This window comes from Carcharodon carcharias, chromosome 1, assembly GCF_017639515.1.
Source record: "Carcharodon carcharias isolate sCarCar2 chromosome 1, sCarCar2.pri, whole genome shotgun sequence".
Lineage (NCBI taxonomy): Eukaryota > Metazoa > Chordata > Chondrichthyes > Lamniformes > Lamnidae > Carcharodon > Carcharodon carcharias.
Window position 1 is genome coordinate 155314677 of NC_054467.1, and position 15756 is coordinate 155330432.

Below are 15756 nucleotides of genomic sequence, written 5' to 3' on the forward strand. Positions count from 1 at the left end.
AAATAAAATCAATGAAAGGCTCCTGTAAATATACAGAATCATTTGTCGGATTTTATTTGAATGTTCAGTTTTAGGTTTTTCACCTCAGGAAAGATACACCAGTCCCGAAGAGAGTTCAGTGACATTTCACCACAATGAATTAAGTAAATGTATGTTAGCATGCCTAGAAATGAGGAGGTCAGGGGTGATCTGATAGAAGTGTTTAAAGAACTGTTAGAATGCTTTAGGATTACTTAAATGGTCAGCATACCCCAACATCATCTCTGTTAGCAATTTTAATATTACAGCAAATGTGGGAGAAAGGGGATTTTGAATTGTCACTATGTATGAACCTCAGACAGTTTGGAAACACAAGGATGTAGATGGATAATTATCCATGTCAAGAGAAAGGCTCAGATCCTGATAAGATATTTGTTGCTTAGACATCACATGCTGCAATAAAAGATAAAATTTGACCTATGCACTTACAGTATAATAAACAAATCTTGTAGAACAGAAGTGTGAGGTGAAAAGATTATAAGTAAGGTAAACACCCAAAAATAATGACTTATGTATCATGTAGTGTTATGATCTCCATAAAGACTGATCACGTTTAAAAAGAGATACGACTTCCCCAGTAACCTACTTAAAGAAATAAACATTTCACATTTTAAGACTTTTATTGTAACAAATAAACTAAAATCAACATTGACTAAATATTACTTTGTAGGCAAATAATGCACTAGACTCCAGAAAAGGCATTCCCATTAACTTCTTAATGCAACCAAAAACCCCATGAATATGTTTATACACTAAAAATACTCTCAGCAGAAATGTAGCCTTGTATATAAAGTCCCAAGCTGCTCCTGGCTTTAAGAGGATCTTTCTCCCTGCCCCACCCGAGTGAATCTTTCAGTGTCCTTTATTCGGCCTTCTGGGCATAATCACATAGACTTCCAGTAGCAAGGCACCCTCTGGCAGCTACTTGGTCTTTAACTCTCCACAAGCCTCCTTTCTTCAAACAGGGATCCATCCTCATTCTGTTTTGTGGTTAATCTGAAAATGTTTTTTTCCCTCTGCCTGGCATAGCAGCATCTGTGTCTGGCCTTGTTCATGAAATCTCTCTGGCCTACTGACTCTGAGAGTCTGTGAGTCTGGGTGCAGCATCCTAAAATAATCCTAAGGCCTCCTCCTTTGCGCCAGCTGTCAAAACTTGTACCTTACATTCAATAAGTTTCGATTTGAGTTTCTGACTCCATAACAAGTGTTTCACATGGGTGTGTCTCTGGATAGATTTAGTATGAGGTCACATGGGCTTGTCTCTGGGCAGATTTTGTAGCAGGTCGCATTGCTCTCTCCAAACTGCTCCATTTTAACTTGAATTACAGGAGACAGTTGAAAACCGTGTTATAAAAGTCCGGTGCTCGTAACAATAGGCACAGGCCAAGTTTATATTATAGTGTAAGAATAATACTTGTTTCCCCCCAAGACAGAGAAAGTTCTCTACATGCAGCTGTGGGGATCACCTGGAGAGCTGGAGCTAGTTGTGTTACACCTTGGAAATACGGGATGCGTAGTCCTCTTGGGTTGTAGCATTCTTGAGGAAGTGAGCGCATGGGAACATGTTTGCACTATTTGCATATTGTTTAATATTTATAGCTGACAGTTATTAATCAATGAATTAAATCTTGTAATAAAAACACTCATGCCTGGAATCAAGAGTGAAGTTATTGTTGCCGGACTAACAGCCGTTTGTTGTAACATTTGCCACAGAGAAAATCTATAATAGGAACAAGGAAAAGTGATATGGTGAATAAGCAACACTTCTCTCTAGTAGAGGAATTCAGGTCAAAGGGGTATCATTTTAGGACTAGAGGTATCTCAATGGATAGAAATGGTCATGTCTAGTGCTGTAGAGGCCTGTGAAAAAGACACATCTCAGTGGAGGAGTGGCGGGGGGGTGGTGATGGAACAGAAGGGGCACGGTTTGTGATGCTCAATGTGCAAGCATGGTTTGCTGGAATTTGCTTGGTTGGTTTTGTGACTCAGAGACAAATTTCCTAAAAGCTTTCTTTTTTGAAATAAGGTATAGTTTTCCTTCACCTTCCCTTCACCAGAATTACCATTAGCTGTGAATGGAGAGTGTTCCTTCTCCAGAAGTTACTACCAGTAATGGATGAGCATTCATTTTTAAGCTGCCAATTTTCATTTTTAAGTTCACTGATTTGTTGATATTCTAATTTAAGCACAATTAGATGATTTTTTTAATTATCTAATCAATCAGGCAGGATCGACTGCAACCAATATTATTTTTTTTTTCGTTCATGGGATGTGGGCATTGCTGGCTAGGCCAGCATTTATTGCCCATTCCTAATTGTCCTTGAGAAGGTGGTGGTGAGCTGCCTTCTTGAACTGCTGCAGTCCATGCTGGTGTAGGTACACCCACGATGCTGTTAGGAAGGGAGCTCCAGGATTTTGACCCAGCGACAGTGAAGGAACGGTGATATATTTCCAAGTCAGGATGGTGAGTGGCTTGGAGGAGAGTTCCCATGTGCCTGCTGCCCTTGTCCTTCAAGATGGTAGTGATTGCGGGTTTGGAAGGAACCTTGGTGAGTTCTTGCAGTGCATCTTGTAGATGGTGCACACTGCTGCCACAGTCCGTTGGTGGTGGACAGAATCAATATTTGTGGATGGCTTGCCAATTAAGCAGGTTGCTTTGTCCTTGATTGTGTCGAGCTTCTTGAGTGCTGTTGGAGCTGCACTCATCCAGGCAAGTGGGGGGTATTCTATCACATACCTGACTTGTGCCCTGTAGATGGCGGATAGACTTTGGGGAGTCAGAAGGTGAGTTACTGACCACATGATTCCTAGCATCTGACCTGCTTTGTAGCCACAGTATTTATATGGCTAATCCAGTTCAGTTTCTGGTCAATGGTAACCCCCAGGAAGTTGATAGTGAATATGGTGGGTATGTTGATTTTAATCAGAGATTAGGATGGTTTTAATGACAGTGACAAGTGGCAAGTACTGGTCCAAGTCAGGAAAGATGGCTGGCGTGCATGAACAGCTATTTCTTTCTTCTTTCTCTTACTTGCAGTGCATCACACCTTCAGAACTTCTCAAACTGCCTAAGAGTTTTAGTATGGATATACCCTTAGGAGTTTCTCCACCACCTACTGCAATGATTTCCTTCAAAAGTGTATCCTCTATAGCCTTTTTGGGGGGTGGATTCCTAAATAATCATTCTATTGATTTGTTTCTAGAGAAATACATTTTAAGCAGTCTCCAGGAGAACAACACCTACAACACGAACCTATTCCTTTTCTTATTTCAAGCTGACTACTAAATATATATTTATTCTAAATATATTTCTGATTTCTAACAGAAGAGATTGCCTTCTCTGGGAATCACCATTTGTAGTGGATGGGGAGGATCCCATGCCCAGGAATTATTAGATGGAGAGGGTGGTGCACCATCTGACAGGATGACCATTGATAGACCTGATGAGATTTCCTCACCCTTTTCTTTGTATTTTCTTAGACATGCACTATTATGAACCAAGCTGGTTAAAATTAGTCGTAAAACTACATACATAAGGTTTTTAAGAATGTGAAATGTACTACATGTGACCATTGGTGCCAAATCAACTGAGATTTTTAAAAAGGATTTAAATACTTGCAACCTAACTCTATGGGCCAGATTTTCCTGTCCCTATGCTGGGCCAAATCGCATCGGATGGGCTTAAAAAATGGTGGGATCTGATTTTGGGATTCCCACCCACATTCTCATCATGGGATACAAGTCACGAGCCTGCAAGCAGCTGTACTGACATTGCCAGTTCCATTGTAGATATGGGCATTTAAGACACCACCGCAAATTTGATGGATTGGGCTGGTCTTTGAAGGCAACCTGATTCACACCAGCTCAGAGGTGTTATGAACCATGGGGGAGCCATGTTCTGGAGTGCGGAACCTTTTAACAGGTAAGTTCAAAAAGATGTACACAACTTCACATGTTGTAATGAAATGTTATATGATAAGTTTCATATGTTTCTAATACAGTGATTGATGATAGGACTTTGTTCTTAAAAGGTAGGCAACCAGTAAATTGACCAGCATTGTAAAAATAAAAAAAGTCTTCACATGCATTAGATTTCATTATCCACTGGATCAAGTGCTGTTTATTGCTCCCTGTACTTTAATTTTCATTATCTTTTCATTTAATTTCAGCTCATCCATCTAATTCGCTGCTTCAAAGCTTGTACAAATGGCTGCTCTCTTTGGATGATTTCAAAGGCATTAATATATTCAGCTCTGAATGTTCTGTTTATACAGTTGTGCAATGGAATCTCCTTTTGAATGCATGGCTGAGCTTCAAATTCACTAATCGATTCAGCTAAATAGGAATTATTGTGATTGCTGTCAAGGGGACTGTGAGCTTGGTTTGCTCTGATAATAAGGGATGGGATCAGTGCATTAGTAAGGGAGGATATCAGATTGGAAGAACAATGTGCGGAACCTGTTTGGATGGAGCTAAGAAACAGCAAAGGGCAGCAGACATTGGTTAGAATTATTTATAGGCCACCAACTAGTAGTGGTAATGTGGGGCATGGTATTAATCAGGAGATAAGAGAAGCATGTAGCATGGCCAATACAGTAATCATGGGTGACTTCAATCTGCATATAGACCGGGTAAATCAATGGAGCACTAATGTTGTGGAAGACATGTTTCTGGGGAGGATTTTCCGCTCGGCATGCAGGCATGCGCCTGACATGCCCGAGCATGAAATAATGCGCAATGATGTCCGGCAATCATCTCAATGTCATCACGCACTCTTGCGATATTTCGGATGGGGAGTGCAAAGTCGACAGCATACCCACCGACAGTTAGGCCTATTAAGGGTTTTGAAGTATTAATTAATTAAGGCGAATCAGCCAGACAGCCTTTGCATTTTTGAGGAACTCTCATCCAAGGACGGGATGAGGTTTCCAACATTAATTGAAAAAGAAAACATTTTGACATTTTTAGAATGTCACTGTTCATGTGAGTGAGTCCTATGTGGGGACACTTTTTTCCGATTTTCAGAAACTTTATTTTTGATTTTAAAATTCTTCAGCTCCCTGAGACAGCTCCCTGCCTTCAGGGAGCTTTTGGTGTGCATTCTTCCTCACATGTGCAGACTTTTGCATTTGCCCTCCTCCCGTCCCCACCCCAGCGCACCTTTCACACTGGCTGTTAATTGACCAGCCAGCATGAAATCGTGGTCAGGAGCCGATCACAGTCAGCGGGCCACTCCCATGCCCGCCAGCTGCACCCACCCAATGACCCAAAAATCCTGCCCCTGGAGTGTGTTAGGGATGGTTTTTTAGAGCTGTATGTTGAGGAGCTTATGAGAGGGCAGGCTATTTTAGATTTAGTATTATGGGGAGAATTTTCCCCCCGTCGGTGGGGGTGTTGTGCGGGAGCAGGCGCAGGCGGATGTGGACCCAATCGGGTCCGTTCCACCACTTTATGTGGGCAGGCAAATTGAGGCCCGCCCAGTGTGACACGCACCCGGAAGCACTGTGTGCTCCCTGTGAGGGCGGGGTCCCTGAGTCGGGAGTGCACCTCTGTGCCTCAGGGAGATTACTTTCACTTATGAAGCATTGTTAAAAAGTAAACAAAGCTGTCACATGGGCTCGGCCATGTCCATTAATTTTATTAAGAACTTTTGTTAAGAACTTTTAAAACACTTTAAAGACGTTCATGAAACCTCATCCCGCCTGTGGATGAGGTTCCATGAAAAATACGAAGGTTGCCTGGGCTCTTTGCATGCCCGCCAACCTTGGTCGACTTGGCTGCGCGCGCGCCGAACTGAAAATCTAAATAATGCGTGGTAATGTCAGGAAACATGCCCGACGTCACCGCGTGTCATTTTTCGCTTCGGTGAGCGGGCCCCACCCCCGCTTGCCGAGCTGAAGATTCTGCCCAATGTAATGAAAAGGGGCTAATTAATAGTCTTGTTATAAAAGAACCTTTCGGGTTGAGTAACCACAATATGATAGAATTTTACCTTATGTTTGAAAGTGAGGTAGTTCACTTGAAGCAAGGGTTTTAAAGTTAAATAAAAGAAATTATGAAGGCATCAAATTGGCAAGGTTGATTAGGAAAATATGTTAAATGGTATGACTGCATGTAGGCAGTGGATAGTCTTCAAAGAATTATTACATAGCTTACAGCACCTATACGTTCCTTCAAAGTACAAAAATACAAAAAACGTCAGTCAACTGTGGCTGACAAAGGAAGTTAAGAATTGTATAAAATTAAGAGAAAAGGCTTATAAAGTTTCCAGAAGTAGTAGTAAACCTGAGGATTGGGAGGTTTTTAGAATGCAGCAAAGGAAGACCAAGAAACTGGTAAAGAAAGGAAGAATAGAATGTGAATGCAATCTAGCAAAAAACTTAAAAACAGACTGTAAAAGCTTCTATAGGTATGTGAAAAGGAAATGTTTGGCTAAGCAAGTGTGGGTCCATTACAGGCAGAGTCTGGAGAATTCATAATGGGGAATTGAGAAATGGCAGAGAAGCTAAATGATTATTTTGTGTCTTTTTTCACTGAGGAAGATACAGGAAATCTCCCAGATTTAGAGATCCAAGGGACTCGGGAGAATGAGGGGTTGAAGGAAATTAGTATAAGTAAGAAGGTTGTATTGGAGAAATTAATGGGACTGAAAGTTGATAAGTCCCTGGGACCTGATATTCTGCATTCCTGAGTGTTGAAAGAGGTTGCAATAGAGATAGAGGGTGCATTGGTGATCAGTTTCCAAAATTCTATAGATTCTGGAATGTTTCCTGAAGATTGGAAGGTAGCAAATATCACAAATGTTAAGAAGGGAGAGAGAAAGAAAACAGGGAACTACAGACCTGTTAGCCTTACATCAGTTGTAGGGAAAATGCTACAATCTATTATAAAGGATGTGATAAATGGACACTTGGACAATCATGATCTGATTGGGCATAGTCAGTATGGATTTGCGAATGGGAAACCATGTTGACGAACTTGTTGGAGTTTTTTGAGGATGTTATTAACAAACTAAAGGAGAGTTGATGGACATAGTATACTTGGAATTTCCGAAGGCTTTCGATAAAGTCCCCCATAGGAGGTTGAGTAGCAAAATAAAAATAATTTATTTTAAATGTGAGGCTATCCACTTTGGTAGAAGGAACAGATGTGTGGAATATTTCCTAAATGGTAAGAGATTAGAAAGTGTAAATGTACAAAGGACCTGGGTGTCCCTGTCCATAAGTCACTGAAAGCTAACGTGCAGGTACAGCAGGCAATTAGGAAGGTGAGTGGAATGTTAGCCTTTATCGCAAGAGGATTTGTGTATAGGAGTGGTGAAGTCTTGCTTCAATTGTATTGAAGCTTGGTTAGACTGCATCTGGAGTACTGTATGCAATTTTGGTCCCCTTAGCTCAAGAAAGGATATTATTGCCATAGAGGAAGTGTAACAAAGGTTCACCAGGCTTGTTCCAGGACTGTCTAATGAAGAGAGATTGGGGAAACTGGGCCTGTATTCTCTAGAGTTTCGAAGAATGAGAGGTGATCTCATTGAAACCTACAAAATCCTTAAAGGAATAGACAGGATAGATGTAGGTATGATGTTTCCCATGGTTGGGGAGTCTAGAACCAAGGGACATAATTTCAAAATAAGGGGGAAGCCACTTAGGACCGAGATGAGGAGAAATGTATTTACTCAGAGGAATCTTTGGATTCGCTATCCCTGAGGGCTCAGTCATTTGTTGAGTATGTTTAAGGTAGAGATTGATAGATTTCCGATTAACATTAGTGTAAACGGTAATGGGGACAGTGTGGGTAAAAGGCATTGAAGTATTCGATCAGCCATGATCATATTGAATGGTATAGCGGACTCAATGGGCTGAATGGCCTTCTCCTGTTCCTATGTCCTTGTGACAGTTTTATGACCTTATAAAAGGGTATTCTTTTTTAAAATAATTTTTGAATGACTGTTTATCTTGAAAGTTTTATAAGGTTCTAATAGGATTTTTCCCTAGTGCGTCTTGAAGTACTGTTTGTTTATTTTGACAGTTTAACGAGCATCTCAAAGATTCCCAATGTTATTCTAGCTCTCATGAGTTCTGTACATTGTGGATATTGGGTGAACATGTATGGGGATATGGAGGGGGAATGGAGTGGGTATGGGGTGGGTATAGACGAATTATAGAGGAGGTATGGAGTGCATATGGAGGGCCAATAAAGGGGGTATGAGTGGGCAAGGTTATATGGAGGGGATAAGGGGGCAAATGGGATGGAGTTTAGGGCACCTCACATTCATCTACCGAAATGAGCTGATGTCCCAGTTAAAGGAGGTGGGGCTTTTAACCTGCTCACCTTAGTATCCACCTGTCTCCATTTCCACCTTAGGCCAGCTTCTGGAGGTGGTAGACCCATCTCCACCCATTCCCACCATCTCACAATGAAAATAGTGTGGGTGGGCACTGCAGGGATGGCGACATCAAGAAATGGTCCGATTCCTGATTGATCTTCCAAAATGAAAATGGAGCCCCATTCACCTGTATTTGCCCCATATCCCTTAACACTTTTGGCTAATATAGAGCTATCAATCTCAATTTTGAAATTAGCAATTGATCTAACATCGATTGCCTTTTGCAGAAGAGAGTTCCAAACCTCTGCCACGCTTTGTGTGAAGAAACATTTTCTAATTTCACTTCTGAAAGCTTGAGTTCTATTTTGTTGGCTTCACCCCCAGTCCTAGACTCCCAAACTAGCGGAAATAGTTTTTTCCCAATCTATTCTAACTGTTCCCCGCAATCTCTTGAAAGCCTCGATCAAATTATCCCTTAACACTCTAAATTACAGGGAATATAACCCTAGTTTGTATAATCTCTCTTCATACCTTAACTGTTGCAGTCCAAGTACCATTCTGGTAAACCTAGTGCTATTTCTTTTCTTTACCCATGGTTGATTCTTCCATCTATTACTTATAAAATTTATTTACAACAATTTTATCTAAATGTTTTGCAATTTGGCGGGGAGGCTTGAGAGGAACATAAAAGCCAAATAGACTCGTTGGGCTGAGTGGCCTGTTTCATGTCGTATATCCTACATAACCCTCTACATACTATAAGTGCAAGATCTTGCTTTCTCCCTGAACAAATTTCTTCAGATGATTGAGTTTTATACAATGAGTGAAACTAAGCAATCCATAGAAAAAAATCTGAGTCCTTTCCTGTACATGTTTGCTTAGAAACTAACGTTTTCAATGTTTAAAATAAGATTTGGAAAACAAATTTAAAAATCAAAACCAGATGTCGCACAATAATAATATTAAATTTACTTTAGAACCGTGTCTAAAATCATTTACTACCATCATTAAATGTTTTACTTTACCATCATCATTCCAAAAGTCAATAATTTGACTTTTTTTTTACCCAGATTACTTGCAGGAATTTTTAAAAAAACCTGTGCATGTGTCATTTCCAGAATTTTTTCTCATAGGTTAGTAGAATAACTCTGCGTTATGTTTTCAAACATCATAGTTGGGTAACATTTCTTACTTAAACAAAACCATACTTTTGACTGTATAAAGAGGAAACATAAGGCAGAGACAGTGAGGGAGAGATAAGTAAAATCGGTATTCTGAAATATTTTACTATTTTCTTTTATTGCATCACAAAGGTTTGCTTTTACAAAAGATAAACAAGTTACACTTTGAAAACTCTTGCACTCCAGGACCCTTTCATCCAGGGTCACAGGGAATGGAGCCTATCTTGACAGGCAATGGGCGCTGCTAGGCAGTCCATCACAGGGCACACATTCACAGTGGGTTACAATTTACCATAGCCAATCCACTTAACCAGCACCTAATTGGACAGTGAGAGGAAGCCGGGACATCCAGCGGAAACTCACGCAGACACGGGGAGAATGTGCAAACTGCACACACCTGAGGTCAGGATCAATCCCGAGTCCCCGGAGCTGCGAGGCAACAGTGTTAACTACTGTTCCATTCCCGCCTGCTACGAAACCCATCCTGCGGGCAGGATGGGAAAATTCCGCCTAACATCCCACACTTCGTACAGCTGCCTTTGAATAAATAATTGTTTTTAGTGCAATGCGCTGTGAATGATACACACAGTGGTTGACCTTCAGCTACAATTTTTGGCACCGGGCAAATATTAACTATCAACTTACTTTGTAAGTTAACCTTCTTCCAGTATCTGATAAATGGAATTAGTTATGGAACAATGGAAACTCTGAGGTGATCATAACACTGTAATTCAATCAAGGGATTCAAATAAACTCTGACAGAAGGAAACTTGAGTTCTTTAGAATCATCATCTGATCCTGCAATGACAGTCTCACGATCACTTTATGTTGCCCATGTTTTTCGTGTACCTGTAACGATTCAAAAAAACTGAAACCTGGGTCCTTCCTGGGATCGCCCTCTAACCTCTCATTGCCATAGGATTGAGCAAGAGTCTGCTTAGAAAGAAAGCAGGAAGACCTCCTTGCGATGATAGCCATTGAAAGCCATTGGCTTCATTAACACTGTTAAAAGGCTACTCAGAACTCAGTGGCTTCACATCACAGCCACTGCATTTCAAGAGTAACACATAAGAATGTAGGGCTCAAGATGTTACATATCTGTAATTTGCGATGCCACCTTGGTCACCTCGATGTGTGTGCTAGTGTCTCAGGGACATGGTGGCATCAACCACCATGCAAGGAGGGCAGGAAAAAATCTGGACTCTTATGGTTTGCAATCGTGTTATCTTCTGAGTTTCTTGCCCCTTGAATCATTAATGTCTTCAATGTTTTCTTTCAGAGAGAAGACACAACCACATACGGATCCAGGACTCAATGCTGCCATTGTCAGGGTCCTAATGCAATGGAGGAAGTGAAGGAGGAAGAGGCGACACCGTGTGCAACTGCAGCAGGAGGGCCAAGGTCAAGCAGAGCCAGAACATGTACAAGAGGGTGAGGAGGAGATGTCCAGGATGACTCAACAAACCTGGGGTTTATCGTAGAAGAGTCTCCTATTTACAAATGAGTGAGTGGCAATGCCGTGCATGTCTGCAGTGTCCCAAGCTCTGGTCCATCACGTATGTCACATTCTTCGTGAAGACCTGACGCCATGTGGAGTTGGAGGGTATCCCCTGCCAGTGGCTTTGAATGTGACTGCAGCACTAAATTTCTTGGCCTCCAGTTCTTTCCATGTATCAATGGGGAACCTGTGCAACATCTCTCAGTCCGCAACACATTGATGCATAAAGGACGTCACAGACGCCTTTTACAGGAAGGCCCATCATTACGTCAGGTTTGCTCTGGATGAAGATATCCAGGCTGCAAGGTTCACCGGCTTCACTGTCATCTTAGGCTCCCAAGAGTTCAGTGTGCAATAGACTGTACCCATGTGGCTATACGGGCTCCATGGCAGCAAGTCTTAATGTTTAAACCACAAGGGCAATCATTCCATCAATGTATGATCACCCGAAGCACATACTGCACGTTTGTACACAATACTCTGGGAATTGCCATGACTGCTACATCCTGAGTCACTCCCAGGTGCCTGAGATTTTTCAGGGGCCATTACGTCTACAGGGATGGATGCTTGGGGGTAAGGGGTACCCACTGAAATGCTGGCTGATGACACAAGTGCGTGGCCCTCAGAGTCGTTCTGAGGAGAGGTACAATGCTGCTCATAGCTCCACATGTTCCCTTATAGAGCAGACCACAGGGCTTCAGAAGATGCGCTTCAGATACTTGGACCGACCAGATGGCTCACTCCAGTACAGTCCCTTAACATCGCAGTGTGTTGTGCCCTTCACAATCTGGCAATGCAAGGAGGTGAACCCCACCAGCAGATGCACTGGAGGATGAGAGCTCATCGGAGGATGATGATCCGGAAGCCCAGGAACCTCAGGAGGCTGCTGAGGGTCAGTCTGAACCCAATCACACCATGGAGGAAGGAAGACATGGGAAACATGCCCATGATATGTTAATTGCTGACAGGCTCCAGGAAGAGTAAAGTTAAGTGAGGGAATATGACCACATCTCTCCTAGCCCTCACTGCCATTTTTTTTCATCTCAGGGGATGTCCACCCACTTGCAGTGAGAACGAGTACCGCATTCACACTTGTGCTTTCTGGCCTCATGAATCACCCAGGCCAGGATCTCTGCTTTCGGCAATGGAGCCCTGTGAGTGAGGTCAGTCTGGGAACTGGGAGTCCACAGAGGAACAAGGGCGATGCGAGAGAAGACTTGAAGTCTTCGCCACCATCTCATGATGCAAACACTGCTGCACCTGAGATGTGGACATGCCTAGGAATCTTCTCCTCCTGTGCATGTCTTTTCTTCAGCCACTACCACTGAGGAGACACAAATGCTGCAAGAATATCAATGCTGATGAGCTGCCCCCACTCAATGCTGTTCCCTGAGGAAGAAGGGCTAGAAACGCTTACATCACACACTTCAAATAAAGATTTGAACACATCTCCCTCCACAAGGGGTGCAGAGACTAGTTCAACTAAGGATGACATCACAGGAATGTGAATCTCATAGAGGGACACTATCACTGATTGAGAGAGTGGCTAAACCTTGAAATAAGCGGATTCCAATGTACAAAATCACAACGTCTTCAGTTAACAGGGGACATTCACACAACCATCAAATGTATTAACAAAAGTGCAATTTCTTTACATGTCTAGCATACCTGTAACTCAAAAGTGACATAAGCTTTTCTTAACTTTCCTAACTCTACCACTACACCTGGCTGCTGCCCCGACATCCGCAACAGAGGTGGAGGCAGCCTGCTGACTGCTACATCCTGATGTCTATGATGAACTTGGCAGACATCCTCTGGTGACCTGAGGTCTGGAGGGACCCGGCCTGATAAGGGTCACCTGCTCAGGGGCAGAAGCCCCCTCAGTGGCCTGAGAAGCTGGAGTGGATGAGGTCACAGGCAGAGGGGTCTGTGAGCAGCTGCACACCCTTAGATTGTCCTGAGAGGAGGTTCCCTGGGTGTCCGGCTGATGCTCATCCTTCCTGTGTGTGCCCAAGGGCCCCGCTCTGACACCTGCAGGAGATGCATGTGGAGGGGAGGTCAAAGTGCCTCGTCCCCATGTTGCCTACATCTTGATGGTGCCCACCGGGGTGTGTGGCCATGGAGAGCAGGGCTGAGCGCAAATCCGGCAAAACCTGTTGGACCAAATTCTCCATGGTGGTCGCCAGCCTTCCCATGAAGACCTCGAGGCCCTCGCATGTCAGAGCCATGACATCAGACAGAACGCGGAGGGACCCTTCCATCATTCACTCTAGTCTGCTGAGTAACTGTCGAATCTCTGCCTGATGTTCCTCCGTCTGTCGTTGCATCTCCAGCATTGAGTTAACAGCTGCTTCCAGAGGCTCATCATCTGACTCAGACAGCACGGGTGGCTGATCTCCAGCAGCCCTCTGAGTGCTGGAGACCTGGGCTGTCCCTGCTTCTGACTGCTGCGGGGACGCATCAGTGAGGTGTTCCCCAGAAGGTAAGCCTGAGCCTAATCTACAGCTATGTCCCACTGACATGTATGTCTCTGAGCTGGTGGAGGGTGCGTGTAAACGCAGTGATGGTTCTTCCAGAGCTTCCTCTTCAGATGAAGTCTGGGGGCTCACACTGGTGCTGAACTGGCTGGGGGGGCCTTGATCTTCTGGTGCCTAGAAAATAGAAAATAAAGTTTGAGTTAATGAGCATGAGCTAGATAGGACTGCATGTAACTCACTGTGATTTTCAGGATTTACTGAAGTGATGGAGCTGTGATCCGTACAAGTTTTCTGGGAGAGGCTGATCTCCCCTTCCCTACAGGAGCGATCCCTGTCCTCCCCAGCCAGCTCGGCTGGAGCCTCCTCAAACTTAGTGAGCGCGATGCTGTCGGCCATCCATCCTCCAGTCTGTGCTCTCTCATGCCTGTTGTGTGCCAGCTTGGCCTGTATGAAGAAGAAAGAAAGGCATGTGATGAGAAGGGATGGAGCAGAGGTTGGGTGAGAGGCATGTCCCTTGTGTGTGGTGAGCCCTCTATCCAGAAGGACCAGGGGATGAAGTGTGAGCAACATGATAGATGGGATCAACATGATAGATGGCTCTGAAGAAGTCATATGGACTCAAAATGTTAACTCTGTTTCTCTCCCCACAGATGCTGCCAGACCTGCTGCGTTTTCCCAGCATTTTCTGTTTTTATTTCAGATTTCCAGCATTCACAATACTTTGCTTTTATATTATGATAGATAGATGTGAAAGTCTCAGTGAGAGAATGAGTGTTGATATGTGTTCACTGCTAATAGTTGTGTGAGATCCCTGAAGAGAGTAGCCATCTGAGAGCATGATGCCATGATGAGAGTTTGATATTGGGGAGAGCTGAAGGATGACTTACCCTGGTGGAGCAGATGAGGTCATTCATCCTCTTCCTGCACTGGGTGGCATTTCGGGTGCCAGCCATGCTGACCTGCTCCACGATGGCCTCCCAGAATGGAGAGGTGAGGCTGCTGTGCTTCCTGCAGCCATCCCTGGGATAGAGCACGTGTCTTCATGCTTGCACTTTCTGATCAAGGCCTAGAGGGCCTGGTACATAAAGCAGGGTGCTGCATTCTTCTTCAGGCTCTTGTCCATCCTCTTTTGACTCCAGACATCTCTGGTGGGCTGAAGCGAGTGAGATTGTGTGTTGGATTCTGCTCCAAGCGCAGAATTGGGTGAGAGCTCCTGTCATTCTAGACAGCGGGACGGGTGCTGTCGAAACTGCACACCACTGCACTTAGTCTCATTTATGAAAAATTCCACCCCTCTTTACTTACACAGTATCTGCAGAATTATTTTCCTACTTGTGCATTGGTTTCTGCAGCTACCACAATCATCTGTAAAAACATCAAAAATCTATCAATTTCATAAATTGACCTGGAGCTAATTTAACTTTCCAGCTGCACCATACTGGCACTGTTAATATTAAAAGCCATATAATTTGATTTGAAAAGCACAGCTATAGGAACTCAGCTCCCAGTCAGCAGGTGTGGAAAAGATGATAAATTCTAAAACAGAATGCATGCCACTATCACTGTTAACATTTTGATCTTAAATGTATATATTTTATAATACTCATTATTGACTTCAGTTAGAGAGCAATTATTTAAAGTGCACTGCCTTCAAGTCTTTATCAAACACCGTTTTTTTTGTGTAGTATCCTCTAGTACAGTCGTGCAATCCCTTACGCATGATATTTTCAGCGGCTGTAGAATGGGGGCCAGACATTTCCTTGGGGAGGTAGAGAAGGTAGAGGTGAGGCAGGGAAATTGGAAGGACAGCAACCGCAATGGCAACCTAGACTGTCATTTGGTGATCATTTTGTAATGGTATTGACAGACGCCTCTAAGTCGATTGCAGGATTCCCTTTCAAGCTGCATTTTCTCAGGAAGACCTGAGAAAAGAGAGAAACAGTAAGCCTACCCTTAAGATGATTTTATACCAATATTACACTATTAGTTGTAATAACTGTTATTCAGGTAAAGAATTTATTATTTATCTGACAAAGCTTGAAATCCATGTCTCTTTCACATCTGTTCTTTGCTAGAATTCGTGGCATGTCAACATTTTAATACTTTCATATTTTCGTTATCTGGGATTATGTGGGGTAAATTTTGGATTCAGTGTCTGAACAGGGAGTCTTCAATATTTATAATTTAATACTTTTTACTGATATCATCTCAGCCCCATCAAACATTAAATGTTAA

General features: G+C 43.1%; 1 protein-coding gene across 1 annotated transcript in view; it reads left to right on the forward strand.

Moving 5' to 3' along the window:
- Positions 1-15756, forward strand: part of cracd (capping protein inhibiting regulator of actin dynamics) — a 68785-nt gene that overhangs the window by 38310 nt on the left and 14719 nt on the right. The gene's annotated exons all lie outside the window — the stretch shown is intronic.